Source organism: Dermacentor andersoni, chromosome 11 (assembly GCF_023375885.2).
Source record: "Dermacentor andersoni chromosome 11, qqDerAnde1_hic_scaffold, whole genome shotgun sequence".
NCBI lineage: Eukaryota > Metazoa > Arthropoda > Arachnida > Ixodida > Ixodidae > Dermacentor > Dermacentor andersoni.
Genome location: NC_092824.1, coordinates 66,363,989 through 66,388,196, shown reverse-complemented (window position 1 = coordinate 66,388,196; position 24,208 = coordinate 66,363,989). Strand labels below are relative to the sequence as shown.

General features: G+C 46.0%; 1 long non-coding RNA gene across 4 annotated transcripts; it reads right to left on the bottom strand.

Annotated features, from left to right (window-relative positions):
- Positions 1-1,203: 1,203 nt before the first annotated feature.
- Positions 1,204-22,636, bottom strand: LOC129381568 (uncharacterized). 4 transcript variants are annotated; one of them, XR_011891219.1, is made up of 9 exons: positions 22,541-22,636; positions 22,060-22,226; positions 21,378-21,497; positions 14,325-14,417; positions 12,305-12,409; positions 8,213-9,062; positions 6,841-7,005; positions 2,727-4,818; positions 1,204-1,276 (listed from the first exon to the last, which is right to left on the bottom strand). It is a non-coding gene; the product is annotated as an uncharacterized lncRNA (long non-coding RNA). The 4 variants fall into 4 exon arrangements; XR_011891220.1 differs by having other exon boundaries at positions 1,204-4,818; positions 8,213-8,351; positions 8,968-9,062; XR_008609739.2 differs by having other exon boundaries at positions 1,204-4,818.
- Positions 22,637-24,208: the final 1,572 nt, after the last annotated feature.

The following is a 24,208-nucleotide window of genomic DNA, read 5'->3' as shown; positions in this document are numbered from 1 at the left end:
AAGACACAACGACGCCCAGAGAAAACCGACCTGCAAACGACCGGAGCCACCCCTCCACAGAAAATCGCCGCGCACCCAGCGACCCCCCCCCCCCTCCCCCGATCTTTTGCCGCGCCAGCTCTATAGAGGTCGGCCCTCGAAGATGTCGCGCGGCCCTCCATAGAGCGCCCGAGGGCCGCTCTATGGAGGGCCGCGCGACCTCTTGGAGGGCCGACCTCTATAGAGCTGGCGCGGCAAAAGATCGGGGGGGGGGGGTCGCTGGGTGCGCGGCGATTTTCTGTGGAGGGGTGGCTCAGGTCGTTTGCAGGTCGGTTTTCTCTGGGCGTCGTCTGTGGTCGCCCTTCTCCGTGGGGTGCCCTCCGCACTTCCCCCAAAAGCAGCAGGTATCCACCCTCTTAGGATACCCGGGGGATAGCGAGAGGAAATAGTGTGCACCATGACACAAAACTCCCTCTTATCCGCCACATTCCGGCGGCCGAGAGCACAGCTGGGTGCCGGAACTCCCAGTTCCGGCAGCAAGCTGCACGGCGACATAACTCCTAGGGGGTCACCTGCGTCGTTGTGCCGACGTCCGCACCGCCTTCAATCCGCGCACTGGCCATGCGTACGCCGGTACTACGATGCAGGAGGTCCTCTAGAGGTCGAGACCCAGCCTTAACGGTCCACCTCGAACTTTCATGGATGGCACTTCGAGCCCCGGCATCCGCATCGCTGCCTTTTTTTTTTTTTTTTCACAGCGATGCAGGCAGCGGGAATCGAACCACCGTACTGAAGGATACGAGATCAACACTCAAGCCGCTCGGCTACCGGAACGGCACACCACACACCGTTTTTTTTCTCGACCAGTAGCTTGGCCAGCTGGGCCGCTATTGCTGCCTAACTGGCCACACAGTTCGTTCTGCCGACAACATACCACATGCTCTATCCGCGTGCTCATGTGCACATTACGCTACACTCTGCGTACACTTTGCAGCAGCGTAGCGGAACTGTATCGGGCGTCACTGAACACGCTGTAGTTATTTCAATCCTTGACCCGGTTTAGTAGCACTGCGAGGAGTGGTTATAGCAAGCTGTTGAATTCGTTTTATGAGAAGACCCACGTCCCCCTTTGACAGAATTAGTTGTCGATTGACTGGCGACACTCAGACGCTTGTCCACGCTGAAAGAAAATGCTAGCGAACAGAGACCAGACACGCACGGGCGTTAATTCCACACACCGTAACTTTATTTCGAAGCTCTTAACCATTCGTACACCAGCAAAAGCATTCCTCCGGCCCTGTAAAAAACAATATTGAGGGACGATCAAAAACCGAACATTCTCACCTCAATTTACGCCGTATACATGCGCGCACATGACGCCGAAAGTGCAAATTTCTCACAAATATGACATCGAATTCATTACTAGAATGACAGGTGCCGGGAATAGAAAGTAACGCTGGCAGGGGAAAACAAATACTATCACAAATTCTTAGTGGCAATTCCGAAGTCCTGGAGATCGTAAAACCCAGAAGGCTGTATCTGTGCGAGAAACAACGAAATCCATTCCACAGGTATGTTTGGAACAGCTTAACGGAAGCCTCCGGCTAATAAGCACGGCTGTTCGCGAAGATTGTGGAACGCGAGAGAAAAGTACGCGGAAACACCATTATTTGATTTTTTTTTTTCGTTTCCGGTTGACTGTTGACATTCTGGCTCTTCTCCGCGCTCAAAGTCATCTACACGGTAATGTATGTACGATTTTATTGTTTGTAGGAAAACGAAGTCAGAGTGGACACGCACGGCATTAATTCAATGCAACTTTATTTCGAAGCCCTTAAACATACATGAAACAAAGCATTACTCTGGGCGTGTCAAGGAACACGCGTACACGTAAAATGAAGAGGCGGCTCTGCCCATTTGCTGATCCTCAGCTTTTAGTTTATGTAGTCCAAATGTGCACATACGTCTCAGGGACGATGGAAATATGTTGAAGTAATTTTGCAGTACCAAAAAAAAAAAAAAAAAACCACCAGCTGCCGGGAACCGGAAGTACATTACAAGTACGCAAGTCAAAATTAACGTGACAGAGAAATGTTTCAGAACGCCATAGCAGTTACTCGCAAATATTCAAGCACGTTTGCAAGAGCCCGAAGGCAGTAGCTTCAGAAGGAAATCGATTCTACAGAGACAATATTTGGAACAGCTTTAAGAAAGCATTGGGCTAAGCACAAGCACACAACTATTCATTCGGAAATAAAATAAGGCGGAGCACCCGAGAAACGTACGCGATAGCACATCATCGTCAACATCACCAGCCTTTTTGTCCACTGCAGGACGAAAGCCTCTTCCTGCGATCTCCAATCACCCCTGTCCTGCGTCAGCAGATTCCAACTAGCGCCTACGAATTTCCTAATTTCATTGCCCCACCTAGTCTTCTGCCGTCCTCGACTGCGCTTTCCTTCTCTTGGCAAACTACGAAACTGCGCGAAAGTACATGCGATATTGAAGTGGCTCTTATAAGGAGGCTGCTTAGCCTACGGAAAATGGAAATGACATGTGTACGTTTTCTGGCTACACAATCAATACACAGGCGCCAATTGAGGCGCGCGTCATAAGTTAATCCGATATTTTTTTATGTACTGAACCTGTTGTACGTCTCAAAGGCGCACTGTGGATATTGCAGTAGTAGTAGTGTCGGGCTTCGTTGCCCACTTACAAAGCCACTGGTTATTGAAGTGAACACTTACCTTGCCGTCGAAGGCATCCAAAAACATTGGCACCGACAGAACTGGGGAGTATTTAACGTTGTAATGGCCACTGTTCTACATAAAAAACTCGCCGAATTTCCTCAGCATTATTTCTCGCCATCCATGGCATATTTGTGCTAAAGAATGGTCTATGACCAGCGGGAATCATTGCTGTCGCTAGTAGTTGGCTTCCTAAGCTATTCAACACTGACACTTGGCTCGGGCGAATATGGCTAAAGAGCGGCAGATTGGGCGAGTTGGTAGTTTCCCCATGTTCAAAAAGAACGGCGCCGTTTGAAACGCACAGCGCCGCGTCTCTCCCTTTCCGATGTCCCACCTCAATTTTTTAGCGTTTGTTTTTTTTTTAGCAATGTGGAATTTGGCTACTTTGTGTAACGCGCACAATTTTCGATTTCGGCGTCCAAACTGCGCAGTATATTGGACATGACTTAAGCATTACAGGGTTCAATGGTCCTGAACTACATTGGCGGCTCGCTGTGAACATCCCAGCCAAATTTCGCAGTCATGCGCGACGCGTACTTTTCCGTTCTTCGAGCTATTCGTCCCATCCACACACATTCCACTCCTTCAGCAATGGGGGGTCACGGCACTGGATTACACGGACAAGAGCGAGACACTACGAGCGCCAAATTTCAAGAGAGCGTTTATTTCCATAAAAACAACATAGTCGCAGGTCCGCACACCGAAAACGTCCCAACCACCACCCACGAAAACAGACCGCTTGAAGGAACGCCAATTCACTTGCAGTCAGGGCAAGTGAAGGGCAACTAATGCAGCTATCAGAGGTCCTCGCTATCAAAGCAGCGTCAACTTCTCGCGTAACTTTGCGTTCAAATAAAACAGACCGCTTCGTAAACGAGAGTTTACGCCCGAAATGACCGGACTGCACAGACACATAAGCATCTTAGCATCGATTCAATATCCGGTTACGTTCTCTTAACGTATCATTCAGGCTGTCCAACGTAAATCTTCCTGCATGATAACGGAAGGCGATAGACATTCTTTACGCATGGCACTAGAGGGAGTAGAAAATTCTTTTTGCAATCTGCGTTTTTTTTAACAGACGGATCAGTGGCGCTGCATAAGCTGAGCAATTTCTCCAGAGCAGAAACTACTGCGTCTGCTTTAACCTCTCGTCCAAGTTTCTTTAGTGCGCGTGATAGGTTATGCAAATACGGCACAACGACCTTTTTCGTATTATCACTACTGCTCATGTGCATGCTATTCTGTTTAACGCACTTCCTGCTACTGATACATGGTCAGGGCAACCATAGTTCCATGCACGCTTTTTGCATGTCAAATCTTCTAGAAATTTTATGGGAACATGATTTCCGGAGAGCGTTGTGAAGACAGGTTAGCCATTGTTCGCTTCAGTAGCGTAGACCGAGCTGAATGCTGCTCCCGCATCTTTCATCCTTCCATGTGTGGTGATTGGGACTATTTCGGTGCGCGGCCCTACATACGCGGTGGTATTTTGGAAATAAACGCTCAGTTAAAAGTTAGAGCTGGAAAACACTGATAAGAGCTAAACAGGATGATCGCTGTGACCCCAACCCATGTATGTAACCAACTAGTCCAAGGAACCATTGCTTATAAATTTCACTCTTCTTTCCTCTGCCTTTACGAACTCGATAATTCGGTAGGCCATCGTGTTATCGGTACTCTATTTCGGCTACCCAGGACCTACCTCGCAAACACTTGTCAGTTCGACTCGTGGTAAATTAAGTATGAGTCGTCTTGCACGTCATGGGCGTTACATGTCGTCATCGTCGTTGTCTTCTATCCTTTTGGCCAGCGGTGTTGTGAGTCTTTATTTTTGTGTGTGCGTAACCACGCGTTTGTCGGAATACTCGGCAATGGAGCCAATGACCACGTCTTCGCGACGATAAGTATGGCCACTCTGAGGCAGGTTCGAGACCTGACGTCCGAGCTGAATCTCTCCAGCCTGAGTCGGCGACTGTTCGGTGGTCCGCGCGCTAAGTTGCTCCTTGACGAAGGACTGCCATTCGAAGTCCGCGGTGGGGATATCCTCGCCATCATCGCCACATTCGGTGAGCACGCCGCTGAGGAACTGTAGAAAAAAAACCAATCATTTGAGAATCCTTCAAGCAGAAAGAGATGCATGTCCCGTATTTTACTCAGTTTTCAGGAATTGGCATCCTGTTCCATAGAAAGGCGGGGCTACGGGAAGCGCGAAGACGAAATTAACGGACCCGGGTCATGCAAAGTGGCAGTCGAAAGAAAACACCTCGAAACACTCGAGAAGTAGGTAACACGCCCTAAGCTTTCTACGAAAAATTATTATAATCAGAATACGCATCGTCAAGCAAGTATACAAGTACAATAGTTGATATAAACTAAACAACAAGATAGTGTCGAAATTATCGAACGCCACAACGCCCTCGCACTGCAGCGTGTGCGTCTAGCTGGCGTTCGGTGACAAAACGCAGCTCAACCCTCATGCTCCATGCGGGACAACTCTAGGCGGAAAAAATAAGCCATTTCATGGCTCCTCTTATAATTAGTAAACAACCCTGAATATTTCCAATATTCACCGGTGAATTACATACTGCTCCTTTGAGAAGACTGCCAAAGTTTGCCAAAATCACGAGTCCAGGTTACGAATCGGCACAGTATACGAATTCTGATACAGAAACGAGTGATTATATGCTCTGAATGCAAGGCACAGATCAAGCTATCCTTACAAAAGGTTTCGCGTGCAGCACAGAAATGCCACGCTTTTATTATCATCATCATCCGCCTATTTTGAGTATACTGTAGGACGAAGATGTACCCCATCTCTCGTCGGCTTTCGAGTGAGAGAAGCGACCAGTTGCACCAGTATTTTGCCCTCAGCTCTCTAAGTTCTGTACGAGGTCGTCAACGCCTCGTATACCTAGCCGAGTTCACGGCCTCCTGCGTACGTGAGATTCCGGAACTGTGACGTCAAAACGGTTTAGAAATAATTCGACACTGTCGCGGATAGATCAAGGACTCCGAGTTTTTAGACCTGTAAGGTTTACGAAATGGACTGCAGAAACTACCGAAGCCTGCGGCCCACCGGAGCCTTGTATAGACATTTGGAAGCGAACCATATATAGGGGAGCGCTCATTTTTGCTCACGCATGATCTGCCTATTAGAACAGACTTGCATTGGTGGGCATTTTGTTTTCAAGTTGAAATTAAATTTCACCTGACCCATCCTTCTTCCTTGTGATAGCTTAGTACTCGTCAGAAAGTTCTGTTCAAGCTCAATACTTCTGGAACAACGGGTTCTTTAAACCTAAGTAGGTGTTCCCTTTCATATTGAAATCACCTGTAGGAGGTCATATCCCTTTACGTGTCAACTAGGTTAATATAGCTTGTAAACGTGCTGGTTATTTTTAAAGGCTTGAGTGAAGGTTTTGCTGTATCTGTCACGAAGAAAAACAGGATATGGAAGGAGAGGACACTTCATTTTGTTCAATACTTTCTTCGTATATGTTTTTGCTAGTAATTTGCATGGTGTAACCTTTGCTCTGAAACTTTCTAGGATTGGGACATTGTTCAGTCGCAAATATAACACTGACATTTGCATTATTTGGTCATATCATGTAACAATCCTTCTCACTTTTCGTTCTTTTGGTCCATCATTGGGTGGCATGGCACCAAGTCTTTGTTAGTAGTATCGGCCAATTTCTGAGAAAAAAAATAAATTGTGGTGTTTTGTGTCAAGACTACAATCTGATTATGAGGCACACCGTAGTGGGAGACTCCGGATTTATTTTGTCCACCTGGGGCTCTCTATCGTACACCTAAAGCTAAGTAAACGAGCGTTTTTTCATTTAACCTCTATCGAAATGTGGTCACTACCACTGAGATATATCCGCAATCTCGAAATACATTACCGCATTACCTATCTATCCGCATTACCGCAGTCATTAGCCATAACCACAACTTACTTACTACAGTGGGTGCTGATAAATTAAATTATAAATGTAATCGAAGGCAAACGATCATTACATGTTATAGCCTCTGGTGTTCTCCGTTGATTCTTCGTCGTTGCACAGACGGGCACTGGTCTAAACTTTCCCATTCAACGTGGTACCCTTACTTTGTCGTATGTTGCTTGCCGTCTTCATCTCCGTGCTTCTGGGAGCCATCTTCTCGAACGTAAGGGAAGAGCTCAACCAGGCGCACGTCTTGGATCGGCTCGGCTTTCACGATGCACTCCTCGGTCTCTGTCTCTAGCCGCTTCTCCATGGCTATATCGTAGACGCTGCGAAGACAGTGCTCAAGTCACCTGTCATCATGCTATGTAACAAATGTGGTATTATCACGAAACATTTTTTCATCAGGTTATAACTACTGAGCCTCCATTTAGTAGAACATTCATTTGGGTGTAGAACACGGCAGCAGGGGTATACCAGTACTGATATTTTGACCGTAAATCTGTAGAATTAAAGGTATCTGGGAAACATGTTTGGTCATGCAAGATTATCTATTTTAATAGGAGCAGACTTAAGGGTCCCCTGTGATAAATATCTTAATTTTAGCACATCAGCCAAATTGTTGCACCGGTGGACAATACTTGCAATACAATTTACAGAGTGATGTTAATTCATTAACAAAACACCCCTTGTTAACTTCATAATTAGTGAAGTTAGGTTGGTAATGTTAGTATTGTAATTAGTGAGGTTAGTGAACTTTAGTTCACACGTTTGAAATTAGAAATTGAAGCTGAACAGGAACAAAGCGATATTTGAGCAAAAATTATTTGCTTAGCAATGTGTGATGAAATGCATTGGCGCTCCAGTTCACACTGTGAACACTGAACAAGAAGGAATGCTTACAAGTTTCAACCGGATAATCAATGCATTTCATCGGAGATATTTCTTAAAACTAGTGCTAACCACGGGAGTTCTTGCTCAACTAAGGTTACTTCTTGACTTCCACTGATTCAATTCGACAACGAGGACATGCATTCTAACATGAATCTTTAACTTTAGTTGCGTCAGTTCGTCAGCTAATACCACTTTGCAATTTGTTTTGCAAGTAGTGCGCCCCTCTAAATAACAGCTGATGTGACAGAATTGCAATATTCACCAGCAGCGATCATAATTGAACTTGTTTACATTAAAACAGTTTAGCAGGAATACTAAATTGCTATATGTTGCTCTTAGAGAGCAGCATCATGATGGAAAATAAAACAAATTGTGCTAACAACTCCACTTAAAATACTTTCCCATGATTCTGATACAAGTTTCAAAAACTGATTCGCATTTCTATCACCTACAAGTGCGGTAGATCAGCCCAATGTAATTAATAAAGGGAAAATCAGATAGTTCGTAGCAATTGCTACAAAAGAAAGTCATACGGCTTCCTTTGTAGCAATTGCTATGAACAGGTAGATGTCTGACTTTCCCTTTATTAATTACTTCTCTCCACCTTGCGGGTTTCCGCAGAACTGTACGTCAAACTCTTGCCTTTGCTTCAAGTTGTTGACAAATTCGACTTCGCCCTGCCATCTGCTAGCTGCCTGGTTAGCCCAGAGGGTAGAGCGGCTGCCCCGGAAAGGCGGTGGTTCCGGGTTCGTGTCCCGGACCAGGACGAATTTTTCTTCAACTGCGAGGCTTATCTTTCGAGGAACACGTATGGGTTTCCTTTGTAGCAATTGCTGCGAACGGGTGGATGGCTAATTTTCCCTTTATTAATTACTTCTCTCCACCTTGCGGGTTTCCGCAGAACTATTACGTCAATCAGGCCAATGTCTTTCTCAAACCAGTTTGGCGTGAAAATGTTACGTGTGACGAGGTGTCAACGACGGGTTTACGATGGAATTGCATACATCATATGCAAGGCAACATATCGGTTTTTTATCAGATATTACTTTATTAAGTTGTCAAAGGTGGTACAACTGGCTCAAATTACGTAGCCTGGTCCTTTGCGTAACTTCACTTGTATGCCTAATATAGATGCGAGGACAAACGGTACCGTACTGCAACTCCACTATTAGATTTCATAACACAGTTTCCAATTTAAAAATATTTGAGAAATATTCGAAAAATATTAAACTTATAAAGAGGGACAATTAGAAGACTGAATTGTATAAGAATATATTCAATTTGTTATTCGAAATTTCGGATATTCGCACACCCCTAATACCATGTCCATTTACTCCATGAAAGCAATCCTAATGCCATGTTAAAAGTCGACAGACAATGATGTGCACGTATCTTACCTTTGTGTCTGTCACGGAGATCTCATTTTGCAACAAACACGCGAACTGCTTCATTTAAGCACGACAGACAGCTTCCTGCCTGCTCCGCAACAGTCCTGCAAACGATTTCATGTTAATTAACACTGCATTAACTCTCCCTGGATAAATAATAGGCTAATACACTTTGTTTTCCTGCCACATGCTCCATCAATGTTGATACACGCCTCACATATATTTCATTTCGACAGTTGTGGCCTCCTTAGTGCTGCGCATGCTTTTCGCTTAATTCTTCAGTAATATTGACTGCTCTGCATTTAGGTGAACAATTCACTAAAATTACCTGTGACCCACCTTGGTTGAGAGAGAGAGGCTGTTTATTAGAAAAACAGTTTTGCCGGGGTGTTACCGTGGTTCGGTCCAGCTACATGGTATTTGCATAGTTTTAAACTAGTAATAAAGCTAGCTGGCACACCCTGTCTGTCTGTCTATATTATATATATATATATATATATATATATATATATATATATATATATATCCTCTCCGATCTCCGATGCCTGCAGCCACCTCAGCAGCATGAGCCACACTAAACACGCAAAGGTAGGCAAAGAAACATTCGCTTTAAAATATCCACGTACCTAAACCATTACTCAACCTTTGTATTGCGCCTATAAAAGATAATCCTATTACAGTATTCGGCTGTATGTACCGCTTAAGCTATCCTACACCGTTCGGGTCTGCATGCCCATCTACATCTCGCACCCGGAAGCGAAGCTCCGGGCCCAGGTACCCGATGATTCAACCCCTTCGCCTATGGCGAATCATTTCTCTGTGTGTGAGTGTACGTTCGTGTGAGTGGGAGAAAGGGAGAGAAACACCAAATGAGAAGACAAAGGCACAACCACGACCACACATTGCGAAGACGACGGCGTTGAAGTACGACAAGAATGAAAAGGGCGCTATGATGAGAGTGGTAACCCGAGCACTGCGACGATGTGACGAAGACGATTGTAGTAGGATGACGATGCGGCCGCAGTGGTGGTGACGACTGCGACGAAGGTTGCCTAGGACACCAACATGATCATGACGGCGATGACAAAGACACAACAGTGGTGCGGCGACGACAGCACAATAACGCCGACAATAAAACACGTATACGACGGTGTCATTGCGGCAACAGATGACAATGACATGCTCAGCACGACAACCTCGAGATTACAAAACGGTGGTGATTTGACGACTAAGTGATGCTGACCATGTCGTCGGTGGCAGAACTGCTTACAGTGCTGTGACAGGAAGAAACTGTTTTGAAAACACTGATGATGATGGCCAATGTAAGCGAATAGCCTGAACGAACCAACGAACAAGTAACTGGACGTGCCAACTTCATGGACGACTGAACAAGCGGACTATCTATATAACGAACGAACGAAGGAACCAAAGAACCTACACACCAACAAACCAAGCCAGCAACTGACCAAGCCTAATTATTCCTTGCCCAGTCCAACCACCGACCATCCAAGAAAACGGGCGAAAGAGGCAAGAATGCTATTGGCTTAAGCATTCGACAACGCCTGCTGCAACCTTTTCTGCAACCACCGACGACATAGTCAACGAAATTGACAAGGCAATTGTGTGGTAAACTTGCTGTCGAGCTCAGCATGTCACTGAATGTTCATTATTATTATTATTATTATTATATTATTATTATTATTATTATTATTATTATTATTATTATTATTATTATATGTTAATTGAATCGAACAATATTCCTAGGGTCCACAATCAACTCCTAAAGAACGAGGTCACAGGAGAAGTGAAAACAGCTTCCGAAAGCTACAAACATAAGTGAACACAAGGCAGAACGCCCGTGATGCATACAGAAAACATTTGCAAGGATCGTCCACAGAGAAAGCAGGCACGGGCAGAAAGAAAGGTTTTCTGTCATACACCAGTCACGCTTATAATGCAACATGGATAACGTAAACGCGATTGTTCTTAATTTTAACCTACTGCACAGACGAAGATCGAACAAATTCTTTAGCATAACGATAAGATCGCTCTGAAATAATACTAAAAGAAAAGCTTGTCGCTGCAACAGCAGCAGAAGGTTCACGGCCCTCTGTGACCGTCTAATGGCTCTTTCTTTCAATTGACCCCAATATGTCGCGAATACACTGGCTTCACTAATATCGTAGCATGGCTAGGGGAAACATGCTTTTTTTCTCTAAAAGATAATATCACTATTCAAATACGCTTATGGGCACGAGCTCGCAGCTGCAACACCAGAAGGTGCTATTGGTCGTGTGTGACCGCCTATGCAAAGCTGCCGAACTACGTTTTATGGAGATGACAACTAGTTGCCTCGAATACGCCCCGAATACATGCGACTACAAATGGGTCCCACTTTTCTGCGCGCACAGCTGTCATCAGCATCCTTCGCAATAGACCTTAAGAACGCCGCCTCCCTACCGATGTACAGTGTACGCGGTTCGTTCGCGCTCGTCTCTCTCTCTCTCTCTCTCTCTCTCTCTATATATATATATATATATATATATATATCCCTTCCGCTTTCTTTTTTATCTCCCTGCTCCTTCTCCCCATGATGGTTAGCCAACCATAACTACCTCCGGTTAACCTCCATGCCCTTGTTATCTCTCTCTCTCTCTCTCTCTCCTCGAGAAGCACCGCCTTCACTCTCGTGATATCGCCACTAAGACGTCTCACGCTGTGCATCCGACTTATTTCGTGAGTGCTTCGGAACCACTTCTGAATGATGCAGTGAACAAGTACAAACATTTATGAGGTGAAAGCATCACTTTTGTGATGGAAAGAATTCGTGAATTTACTCGTTGCATTGGATCCAATTGGTAGCTTGGGTGAAACTTTAAAATTAAGTGCAATACAGCTAAGGGTCATGTGTACATTTAATTATAAAGTATCACTTTAAAATAATTCCCACATGTGCGTTGCATCTCCACACAATTTTTCGTTCTGCACGATTTGTTATTGACGTATCCCTGATTCGTCATTTTATCTACCTATGGTGCCATGACAAAAAAGGTCAAAACTAGGTCAAAACTTTGGAATACGTATAGCTGACTTCAACAGTGCTTGAACACCCCTTCAACAAGTGTTGAATTACGTTTCCGAATAAGGAAAGAAAGCTACATTTTCAACACGCTGACATCATATTCAGTGGTGCGCCTAACTGAAGTCGCAGCTGTAATGCATTTGTCCAACCGCTGATACACATGGCAAGCTGCAAAGGATAACGCTTTAGAGGCGCAGACAATCAGCCGAAGGCACATGTCACAAGGAGACTACACGAAGAGTTCGTTGAGCGTAACTACTTAACTTCGAATGCTGCAGCTAGGATGCTGCTCTCCTCCTCTGAGGCGAAGCGGAACTTAGCCCAGCTGTCCATGCCCGCGGTCTTGGAATCATGGGCCACGGGAAAGTCCTACACGAAAGAGCAAGCAAACGTTCTTTCATCCACCTTGTGGCACCTTCGAAAAAGGTTGTGGCCTGACGAGTGAAGACAAAGGCATTTGCGCAAGTAGGTGGGCACACTTGCACGTGATCACATGCACCAACGTAGGGCAAAATGGTAGCCAAGCCGAAAAACAAGCCGCAATATCAGCGCAGGCTACACCACCGTTCAAGTACATGTACATGATTATATTGCGGTTAGTGTTAAACAGACGAACGTGAAGGTCAGGACGCGGACGTACGTTGCATTACGTACGTCCGCGTCCTCTCTTTCACGTTCGTCAGTTTAGCACTAAGCGCAATATAATCATGAACGTCCACCACTAGCCCCGTTCATTTCTTTACTAAAAGTACAAAGTAGTTGCCGAAATCAAACAGCGTTGAAAGAACTAAGAGACTTATCTGGAGTGTGTTAGCCTCACAATTCGCCCAATTTACTGTTTCGATAAAGCTATTGTGATAAAGAAATAGAAGCAGTTGGTTGCCACCTGCGATGCTTAAAGGGACACTAAAGTGAAAGATGATTTCTTCTGCATCAGTAAATTACCTTTCTACAACACCAAAAACACCACTCTTACAACGATAAAACGTTTGGTAAGCCAGAAAAAGCGCAAGAACGAAATACAGGTGGCGACGCCTACTTAAGTTCCCGCACCTGGGGGCTGTGACGTCTTGGATTTTGGAGGCATCTTCTAGGGCCTACTAAGTATATATAGCGGTACAGATTGACTACATTGTGTTCTAAAGGAACCAGATATTAAACATGGCAAGTTTCCTGAACCTTTACTCCGTCAATGCGGCCGAAATGCGAAAACATACTTTGGAATACCTGACGTCACGCTGACGTACCAGCACGGGGGTTTCGGCGCGAAATTCAAATACTGATAGTTGGACCTTCATTTTCTCATCTAATATTGAAACTATCTTTTTGAAATGACTGCCTGCAGAGTTCTGAAACAATGCTTCATTAATCTAAACTGATTTATTGTTTCCCTTTAGTGTCCCTTTAAGAGCGCGCGTGACCTTGTGATCATCAGCAGAACGAAAGACTGGCCCCGTTTCTATTTTCAGTACGTACTCGCCTCATCTTATTGATTATAGTATATAAACCACCATGCTTGTTTAAGATAACCGAAGGAGGATCGATTCTAAGAACCGGCGTTTAAACTTTGTACATGTTTGCCATTTCTAACCGAGTAGCGTACACGCTGAGCAATCAACGACGGCGTTCGAGAGACGGCGACTCCGCGGCTGGCATGAATGCCTTTATGAAAACAGTGCTACGTTTCTTTTTGCTGCAGCTTTAAATTGGTGTATAATTTACCGAAGTAACTCGGGGATTATGAAGGATGCCGCAGTCTGTAGATAGGGACATATTTTTTTATGCGATTATAGGCAAGTTACAGTTGGGATTCCGGAGTGATAAATGTAGCCATTGAGGTAGCGCACGCAAAACAGCAAGGCAAGGCGAACTTTTGCTGATAACTGAATGAGTGTACAGCAGCGCCACATGCTGTGAACGACGCAGATGCATTCGTGCTGCTTACCAATGAACTTTCGCTTGACAGGCAGCGCCTGACTGCTATTAACTTCATACCCTGTTAATTCGCTGCTTCATGGGATACGTTACATTTCACCCACTTTGAATTTTTCGCTAATTATAACATTAGCCTGGTAGAATAACTGTTGCTACACTAGATAAAAATATTTGATTAAGTATTTAAAAATTATAAATGAAAATTCGCGGCGTCGTGCCAAAAATTACAAGAACCATTGGCGTACTTGTGCTTACGGTGCATAAAATTGTTTTATAGGTAATTGTCTCGGCAGAGTGATAGGCAATAGAAAGATTATGACACATGAAGTCACGTCTTCTATTCGCTCACCTTGCTCTCCTTTAATCGTACAGTCGGACGCTGTGCTGTCTCTCATGCTTCCTGGTAATCCCGCACTAAAGGCCAGGCCAGACTGGTCTTTGCCTGGTAGATAGGTGTACGACACGACCATGTTGATCTTATGCAGTTCGTTCTCGGCACACATGAAAAAAGAAAGGCATTGCGCGTGTATGTGAGAAACACGGTGAAAGATATGAGGAGACCAAACACTGACCTAATCTGTAAACCGTCAGGTAGCAAGCTTGGCACAGAACCAGAAACTCTATCGGTCGTATTCCCGCACAGGGCAGGTGTGATGGCCTCCCAATTAATTGCCTGAAATGTGATCTCCGACCCCTACGTAGTCCCATATACATAACGCCAGCTGAAACGCAAAGGCAAGGGCCGGAATGTTGTCTGGCTATACAGAATTAGGATGGCGACATTAGTTTGTGCAGAAAGGCCTAGCCCATCCACTCCATGATACCGTAATTCCCTACGTTACAGAACAAGCGATCCATGCGCGCCTAACGCGCGACAAACCCAACCGCCTATGTTTTTGCCTCCCATTTCTGGCATTAGTTTATTATTCTGGTTATGCAAGACTCGAGTTTCTTTTATCGTTTAGCGATAGCTGCAAGCCTGCACACTGGACGTCTACAGCATATTGTTATATTTTGTCCATGATCATTGGACCTTTGCTGAACCCAGCGTGCAGTTCCGCCCGCGTTATGTATGATGTCATATGTCATCGATTGCTTCTTTCGCCCATGCCACGGAAGGACTGCGGTGCTTGACAGATTTTTTTTTTTTTTGAAGGGTCAAGTCTTCGTTATCAACACACCAAATTTTTAGTGTTTGAATTATGTGTGTATCATTGCGAGGAGAAACCTTCTGCAATACGATTAGTAGCCTCCGATACCAAGCCAATGACCCAAGTTGTCTACCCGCATGGGCTAATAGATGTGTGCTCACGGTCATGATGCCGTAATGCTGATTTCATCGTAGTTCCAGTTCCTTCATTCCACTCTGATCTTGCCGTCGTCGTCATGCCTTGTACGGTCAACCCAGTAGGCCAACTTGCCTAATAGCTTGGGCCTCTATGTATGTCCTGGTGGTGGTGATGCCCTTGTGGTTGCATCATCGTCATTCGAGCTTCGTCAGCGGCCTCCCGTCACGTCATCTGACTTCTGACTAGCGTTGTGATAGAGGCTTCGTGATCAAGTCGTTACGCCATTGTCATACACTCGTCGTCGTCTGATTGTCCTCATACTTTCGCGAAACCATCGTTGTCATTGCGTCATCGTCACAAATTAGTCGTCATACCGTGGTCGTGATTTAGTTGCGGTCACTGCATCGTCGATCTGATTTTGTACGCCCAATATCGTTATTCCGTCGTCCGAGCATAGTAGTCTTCATCCCATTGTCGCATGCCATTGTCGTCCCACTGTCTTTTACCCCCGTCTTCACTTAAGCAACGTCATCCCATTGTGGTCCTACTGTCGTCGTCATACTGCTTCCGTCGCTCCGCCGAAGTCAATCCATCATTCTATCGTCATTATGCTGCCGTCAATCAATACTGATTAGGACGCCGTTGTCATACGATCCTCGGCATGGCATCATCGTTTTTCCGACTTCGTCATCCGGTTGTGGCCATACCGTCGTCTTCAGGCAATCGTGCTCCTACATTCGTGTCCTCCAATTGTCCTCATGTCGGTGTCATCACGCTGTCATCGCTCTACCAGCGTCATGATTTATGAATTGTCATCTCATTGTCATCATCCCGTCGTTGTCACAACTCTTGTCGTTTCATCGACGCCATTCCTTCTGTGACATTGAATAGTCGTTATTGCATCGACGTCATACAGTAGCCGTGAAGCCGCAATCCTCAAGCGTTACTATGGCAAGTCAGTGCCGTAGCAACATCGGAGAATATCGAGTCATGCGGCATCTAACCAAAACAACGGAAGTCTGAGACTAACAACTACAGATCTTAAACATGGCTTGAAAAATACGGTGTGTCGTCGCACTGCTCTAATGCTAATGGCATTACCATCGAGATTCATCATCAGGTGAGTTCTGCCATAATTTTTAATGTTTAAAGAATACACCGACCACAAGCTAAGCCGAAATTCATGCACCAAGTCATGCGGCTACACAGTGTCAGACATCTACGGAGCGACTACATCAGGACAAAAGGAACTTACGATGCTTCTCGCGGGAAGAATGGTGATGGCAGGAGTATGCATAGAGAAGTACGACATACGTCTAGATGTATTGTCAGGAGTGACAATCATAAAGAAAGAAAGAAGACGAGGAAGAAAGAGTGAAGCGAGCGCGTGGAGCCGCCATCTTGGAGAAGGGGCGCGCGCAGGGAAGGACGTGGTGGCCAGGGCGCAGCGTTCCAGGAGAAGACGGCCGGAGATCGCCTCTCTGGGTCCTGCCCCAGTTCCTCGGCGACACATCGACGTCCCATCCGAGTACCAGGCTCGGCGAGCAGATGTCCGACGTCCCCGGAACTACCGCTGGCCCGGACCTACCCGCCAGGACACGTCAGCGTTTGTGCCGCTGAACGTGGACGCGCGGAGGCTGGCTACAGCCAGTCACCGTCCCGTCCGGAGAACTACGCTGGGCCGGCGCGCACCGGGAGCGCCAGCCGGCACGAGCCGCGCTCTGCCGGAGCGCGACATGTAGCCCCTCAGCGACCGTGCCTTCGTCACGTCGACCGGGGCATCGGTGACGCCGGACACTAACAACGACTGACGACGACCAGATCGCATCGACGGACCACAGACCGGGGGACGCCGATACCCGCGTCGAACAGAACCGGTACTGTAAGCGCCACTACTACAGCGAATAGACGATCGCCGCACAGACGTTTGTAAACGCGGTAGTGTGAGCGGAAAGCTGAGCAAGGGTGGACGCAGTCCGTGTGTGATAAGTGTTGAATCTTACCGTGTGTTCCTGTTACTAAAATAGCCTATTGAATGAATGTTACGTGTGTATTGCATCTTGCGTTCGTGTGTTCCTTCCGCCCGCTGAAGCAAGTGTACCAGGCGTTAACTTATGCGTGACATATATTAAGGGTTCTCTGACACTTGTGCCTTAGTGGCACATACTCATTCTGGACGATTAGCCAAGAAATTGCGCACACCCACTGAGACAAACCTAGTGACTAATTCAAAGACAATCAATTACCATAACGTCAGGCTGTAGAGACTGTGAATACAGTTGCAAAGCTGTCCTTCACGAAATACTCTTTAGTCGGCAAACAAATGGCCAAAAAAAACAAGTGGCACTTGGAGCACAATGATAGCAGCAAGTACAGTCGGCGATCGTCGAAATTGGCCTTGAGAGTAACACGCGTGGTCCACTTAAACTTGACTCATACGCGGTTCCAGCGTAATCGCTGGCGCCCGCAAAAGCTCTAGAATGCACACTTCGCCTCACGCTTGAAATCTAATTACGCAGGCTCGGCTACAACGCATAACACCGAAATAATCGGCTACAAGAATGGAGAATGTCCTGGTACATGCAGGAGCGTCCTGCGTCGAGCGGTAAGGTTTAACATACGTTAGCCAGTGAAAAATAGTGACCGGAAAAAGAAACAAGTACATGTTCCCCAGTGGCCCATATCTTTTCTGAAGCATAGACAAAGAAATGAAACCCGCCCACGGGCAGATACTTAATGGCTAGACCAAAAAAAAAATTCTATACAATAACTGATAATATTGTGCTAATACACTGGGAGGTCTGTGTGCTTTAGAGATAGGTATGCGCAGATATTATATGTTAGGATATTGTGGGAACTTATTTTTCTATTGCGCCGAACACAGACACGCACTTGCACTAACTTGAGGTTAAGCATACAGGGTTTATATGAGCTCTTTTACTGGTACTTGCAGTCGGCTCAGATTTAACCTTCGCGCGCACACATATATATAATAGATTTAATTTTTTTTTTAAATTGTGGGGTTTTACGTGCCAAAACCACTTTGTGATTATGAGGCACGCCGTAGTGGAGGGCTCCGGAAATTTCTACCACCTGGGGTTGTTTAACGTGCACGTAAATCTAAGCACACGGGTGTTTTCGCATTTCGCCCCCATCGAAATGCGGCCGCCGTGGCCGGGATTCGATCCTGCGGCTTCGTGCTCAGCAGCCCAACACCATAGCCACTGAGCAACCACGGCGGGTTATATATAATAGATGTACCGACCAACTTGCAGCAGCAGTCATGCCGAATCCGGAAGAGTAGGCAAAGGTGTCTTAATTACGCAACCTGTGGATTGCGCATATCAAAGTGCCCCTGCTACACTATACAGGTGGTTAACGTGATGTTTACGCTAGCCTCCACTGTGGATATGCAGGCCGACCTATCTCGCACCCTAAGGGGAAGCTTCGGACCTTGTTCCCACAGGATTTAACCTCTAAGTGTGAGGCGAATAATTTCTTTATATGTGTGCTTGCGTAGGAGAGAGAAACACAAATTGTGAAGACAAAGGCTCAACGACGACCACAGGTTGTAATGGAAGACAATAGCATTGAAGTACGACAAAACATGGTGAGTGCGCCGTTGATATAGTGAAAGCATGCACACGGCGATGATGTTACAAGACGACAGTGGCTAGACGAGGACACGGCCGCAACAGTGATGACGCCAACAAAGTTTTAATATTATGGCAATATAGGGTCTATGAGACAACCACTACACTGGTGTGGCCGAGACAGTGCAATGACGAGGTCGATGAGTTACAGAAACGACGACGACAGCCGCATGGCGACAGTGACGCGTAGATGATGATGACACCAACATATGAAATAAACGAGAAGAAAGGGGGTTAACTGAGGGGCCCGATTTTTATTAGTCATATCATAAGAATCCAACAAACACTGACGTTAAGGACAACATAGGCGAAATTACTTGTGCTTAAAAAATGAAATAAAGAAAAGATAAATTAACGGAAATGAAAGTGGATGAAAAACCAACTTGCCGCAGGTGGGAACCGAACCCACGGTAGAGTGCCAACACTCCCAGGGTTCTACTAGGAAACATAAGCACCCAAGAAAGTGGATGGGGAAACGGCGCCGCGGTAGCTCAATTGGTAGAGCATCGCAAGCGAAATGCGAAGGTTGTGGGTTCGGTTCCCACCTGCGGCAAGTTGTTTTTTCATCCACTTTCATTTCCAATAATTTATCGTTTCTTTATTTCATTTATTAAGCACAAGTAATTTCCCCTATCTTGTCCTTGGTGTCAGTGTTTGTTGGCTTCTTGTGATACCAACATATGGAGAACGACAGCCATAACATTACAAAATGACCGCAATATGATTACTATGTGTTGATGACTGTGACGTCGCTGGCATGACTACTTATGTGCTGTCGTAGAAAAAACATTGTGCAGAAACAATCGACAATGACTGCCAAAAAGCGCGAACACATGAACGACTGAATGAACAAAATAAAGAACGAACGAACAAACGCAGCAACCGTTGATTGAGCGAACGACTGAACTAGCGAACGAACGAAGGAAAGCACAAATTAACGAAGAATTTACTAACAAAGAAGTGAACGATGGACCAAATGAACGAACGAACCAAACCAAACTAAACCAAACCAACCAACCAACCAACCAGCAAGCGAACCAGTGAACGAACCAACGAACGAACGAACCAACGAATCGAAATATCGAATGAACGAACGAACGTTTCCTTGCCGAGTCCGACCGCCGATCAACCATGAAAACTAGCGTAAGAGGCAGAAATCTGTATGCTTGGAAGTTTGCAATCGAACATTCTACCGCACGCGCTGCTCCTTTCGCAGCCTCTTATTCTTAAGCATCATCGTCACTGTCGAAGCACGCGCTGTCCGTGATTAGGTTCAACTTTATCATAACACAGCAGTTCAGTAGTCACGCCACCGATAACACAATCATCATCACGTCGTTATGTTAACATCATTGTCTCGTAATATTTTTAGATTAGGTCTAAAAGTTTGACGGGACAATCGAAGTGAAAATGTAGTTGCTGACAGCAGCAAGGAGAAGCGAACAAAAGACAGAAGGCACATATTACACACAAAGAAAACTTTGAAGGATAATGCGCATACAAACTAAACAGGCCACGAGTAAAACAGAACGTTTTGCAATATACTGAACTCACTGATGATGCGGCATGGGCAGAGGAAACGCGGTTGTTTCTCATTTTAACCCGGTGTGCTACCCAGTGCCAAAGAATATGTTCCTTCTCATATTGATGCCACCGCTCATGAGGAACTCAGGCGGGTAAGCACGTAGCCGCCCCAGCCGAGGGTACATGGCCGACTGTAACCACACACAATAAGCTGCCAAAACGCGCTTTCTAAAGGTAACAATTTCCCTGAATATTTCCCAAAGACATGTCCTAACAAGTGTGCCTTACTTCTCTGTGCTCATATCTGCTATCAGCATTCATCCCTCGACGGGCGTCACACATCGCCTTCGCCTTCGTGACAACTTCACAAAGACGTCTGACACTGTGCTGTCTTGTCGCGCGCGAGGCACAAGAGCTAGGCGAGGGAGGGAAAGGGGGGCGTTCTTCTCCGGCGCCTTCTGCGTACCGTGAGGCCTGTGCGGGCGTCGTATCTTGAAAGCAATCTGCGACGTGGCCGAAGTGCACGCCTGCACAGGCATCATCTTCATCGGCGATGTTTTCAGAGTGCGCGTAGTGCTCGTAACTTCGAATGCGCTGTGATTTGGACGTTTGTGCCGCGTTGAAGTGAGAGATGCACGAAGGTCAATTCGCTCGCTGCTGCTGCCGCGATTCCTCATTCCGGCGTCTTGACCGAGTTTCCGCGGACGTCGAGCGCAATGTGCTTATGTTCACCTGTGTGCACATGACATCATGCTTGTTAATTTGTGTAGTACACTAATGTTTGCATGTTTATATGGCCAATAAAACTACTAGCCTTACTTCGTATAGCTATCAACTAATTTGCTATCGCTATCAGTGCTTCACCTTTCTGCACTTCGCGTGGCTGCTACACGGAAAGCTGATTGACTTTAAAATAGTCGAAAGGATTGCGCTCACCTCGTCTGCTAGAAAGCGGAACTTGGCCCGGCTGTCCACCCTGCGTTGTCTGAACCAGAAACCACGGGGTTATCCTACATAAAGTGGCAGCCAGCATTAATCCAGTTGCTTGGTGGTGACCTGAAAAAAATGGCTTTAGTTGGGTTTAGACGTTATAGCTAAAGGTATTCACGAAAGCACGTGAGAATCGCCTGCACCGTCAATGACAAGATGGCAGCCAACGCGAAAGCGAACCGCGAAAGCGCTTCAGGCTACATCTCCCGTTTGCAGAGGAGGCAATCTTTAATTTGCACAGTGGCGCATAAGCACATGGACAAAAAAAGGACAGGACACAGCGCTTCTGCGCACTAGTTATACTGTGTAAATAATGTCCTCCCAACTAGTCCACCAGTCTGTCCTATTCAACAATTTTTAAATACGAAGACATGGCAAAGACCAAACAACGCGAAATGAACGAAGTTAACACAGGCGCTGATTATGCGTATGATAACCAAAAACTCGCCCAACTTCTCTTTTTCATAAAGAAATTGGGACAGAAAAAAAAAAGTGACATCTGCGATTACATAAGGTACGTGCTATCTTCTGATCAGCAACCGAGGACACCACAAGAACATCTGGCCACCTGCCCAATCTGTGGGCACGAAGCTATCAAGTCGCTACATCAGCTGGCCACCAGACTCACATGGTTGGCATCAAGACTCCAGACTGCTAGAACAGCTGACCAAGTCCGCAGGGAGGGCTGCATGACACCGTCATGCTGGAAGGCCTGGTCACCAGTCCACAGGGCAGGCAGCAGAAACTGGGTCCGTAGAACAGCCCAGGGACCCAAGTTGGCGCGAAGGATATTGACTGGAGGGAAGTGCGCACCCAATGGCACGTAAAAAAAAATAAGGTGCATTTCCGCGCCAAATCCACATTGTGATTATGAGGCACTCGGGATAATTTCGACCACCTGGCGTTGCTTAACGCGCACCCAATGCTCCGTACGCAGGCGCTTTTGCACTTCGCCACCACGTTACATTGACCGCCATGGTCATGATGACGAAAGATGCTATAAAATAGCATCTTTGGTCACAAATGATTCACAAATAGGTTCACACATGAGCAGAACAGACAAAGTGTCCCAGAATGGCGTAAAAAGTTCATTGAGGAGCGCCACATACCTTAAATAACCAGTGACTCAACTTGTTCCGAAGGTTGGTTTCGAACCCTGCTTCCTCAGTACACCAGCCCTATGTTCCGACCATGACACCACGGAATACTTCGTTACCAAAGCTGCAGTGGAGCAGGTTAGATACGCATATACAAACCATCAAACAGGCAAGCATAACGCAAGCTGCGGGAAGTTCCCAAGGAATGCTAACCAAAGTAACTAAGAAGTACGGTTTTAACGCGCAGTTGTGTGCAGTACTGCACACAACTGTAATATTGCCATGTTAAGGCTTTGAGTTGTGACATTATCCTTTATAGAATACTATCAGTATTCAGTCGGTGGGCTCAATATCTTCCGAGTGTAACTGCAAACGACTACGAGCCCCAATTCATCACACTCATGCACTTCGAATTCGTTCTCGTTTAAAATGCGTTGATTAAATTCATACAATGCCAAATGGGAAGCACGGGTGACAGCTTATGCCGATTCGGCTTGCGTTAGCGAGAATGAGAAATGATGCATAGAAAGGCAGGGAGGTTAACCAGAGGTAATTGCGGTTGACTACCCTGCCCGGGGGGAAGGGCTAAGCGGGATAAAAAGAGAAAGAAAGTGGAAGGGGTGATAGAGAAAGAGCCGAGCACGAACCAACCACGTACACTATGGAGCTATGGGGACGGCGTTCTTAAATTCTATCGTGAAACCCCGTAGATTGCAGGAACCTTAGTAACGCTAGTAAGGACTTCGGCCCGAATGTTCTTTGGGAGAATTGACCTGAAGCTTTTAGTTCTGATAGTGTACGACTGTCCAATTGATCGAGCACTCTGCACATCACTTCTCTCTGGGCGCTATGTCGCGAGCAAACGCAGTAGCCTGGAAAACCGTATTGTGTTTCATTTTGCCGCGGCTTTAAATCTGTGTATGTTAAGGTAACTGGACGATTATGAGGCACGCCGGAGTGAGTAGATACAAGCCATTTTTTTCCCCAGAGATTACACAACAAAGTGATGCGATTAGGCTTGGCATATTTCTCTGTTGAGATTTTGCATTCATAAATGTTCCCCCTGAAGCACCGCATAAGAAAAAGCAATACAAAACATTCGTTTGCGTATAACTGAAAGTTTGTGGACAGCAGCGTCACATACATGTTGTGGACGATGCAGATTCTTTCACGCTATTTTTCGATTAAGTTTCACTTGTCAGGATATTATCTTCGCACCCTGTTCTTGTTGCGCCTCCTCGTTCGATAAGCTGTGGGTCACCCTTCTCTGAAACTTTCGGTAGTGACAACATTAGTCAGGTAGAATTGCGGCTTCGCTTTAATATTATATAAAATGTGGAATTAAGAATTCATAGTGTCTTGTTCACACTTCATTCTTCAGAATTACAGGAACCATTGATGTGCCCATGTGTGGTGTGTGTCAAAATTGTTTTGTGGGCAATTTCCTTGCTAAAGCGAGAAGCAATGGAAAGATTACAGTGCAAGGTGTCACGTCTTCGATTTACTCGCCTTGTTCTCCTGAATCGTACACTCGGCCGCCGTGCTGCCTCCCGTGCTTCCTGGTGATCACGAACGAAACGCCAGCATCGTCTTTGCCCGACATGTGCGTGAAAGAACAGGCCATGTCAACCTCGGGCTGTTCGTTCTCGGCACCGATGGAAAGAAAAATGCATTGCACAC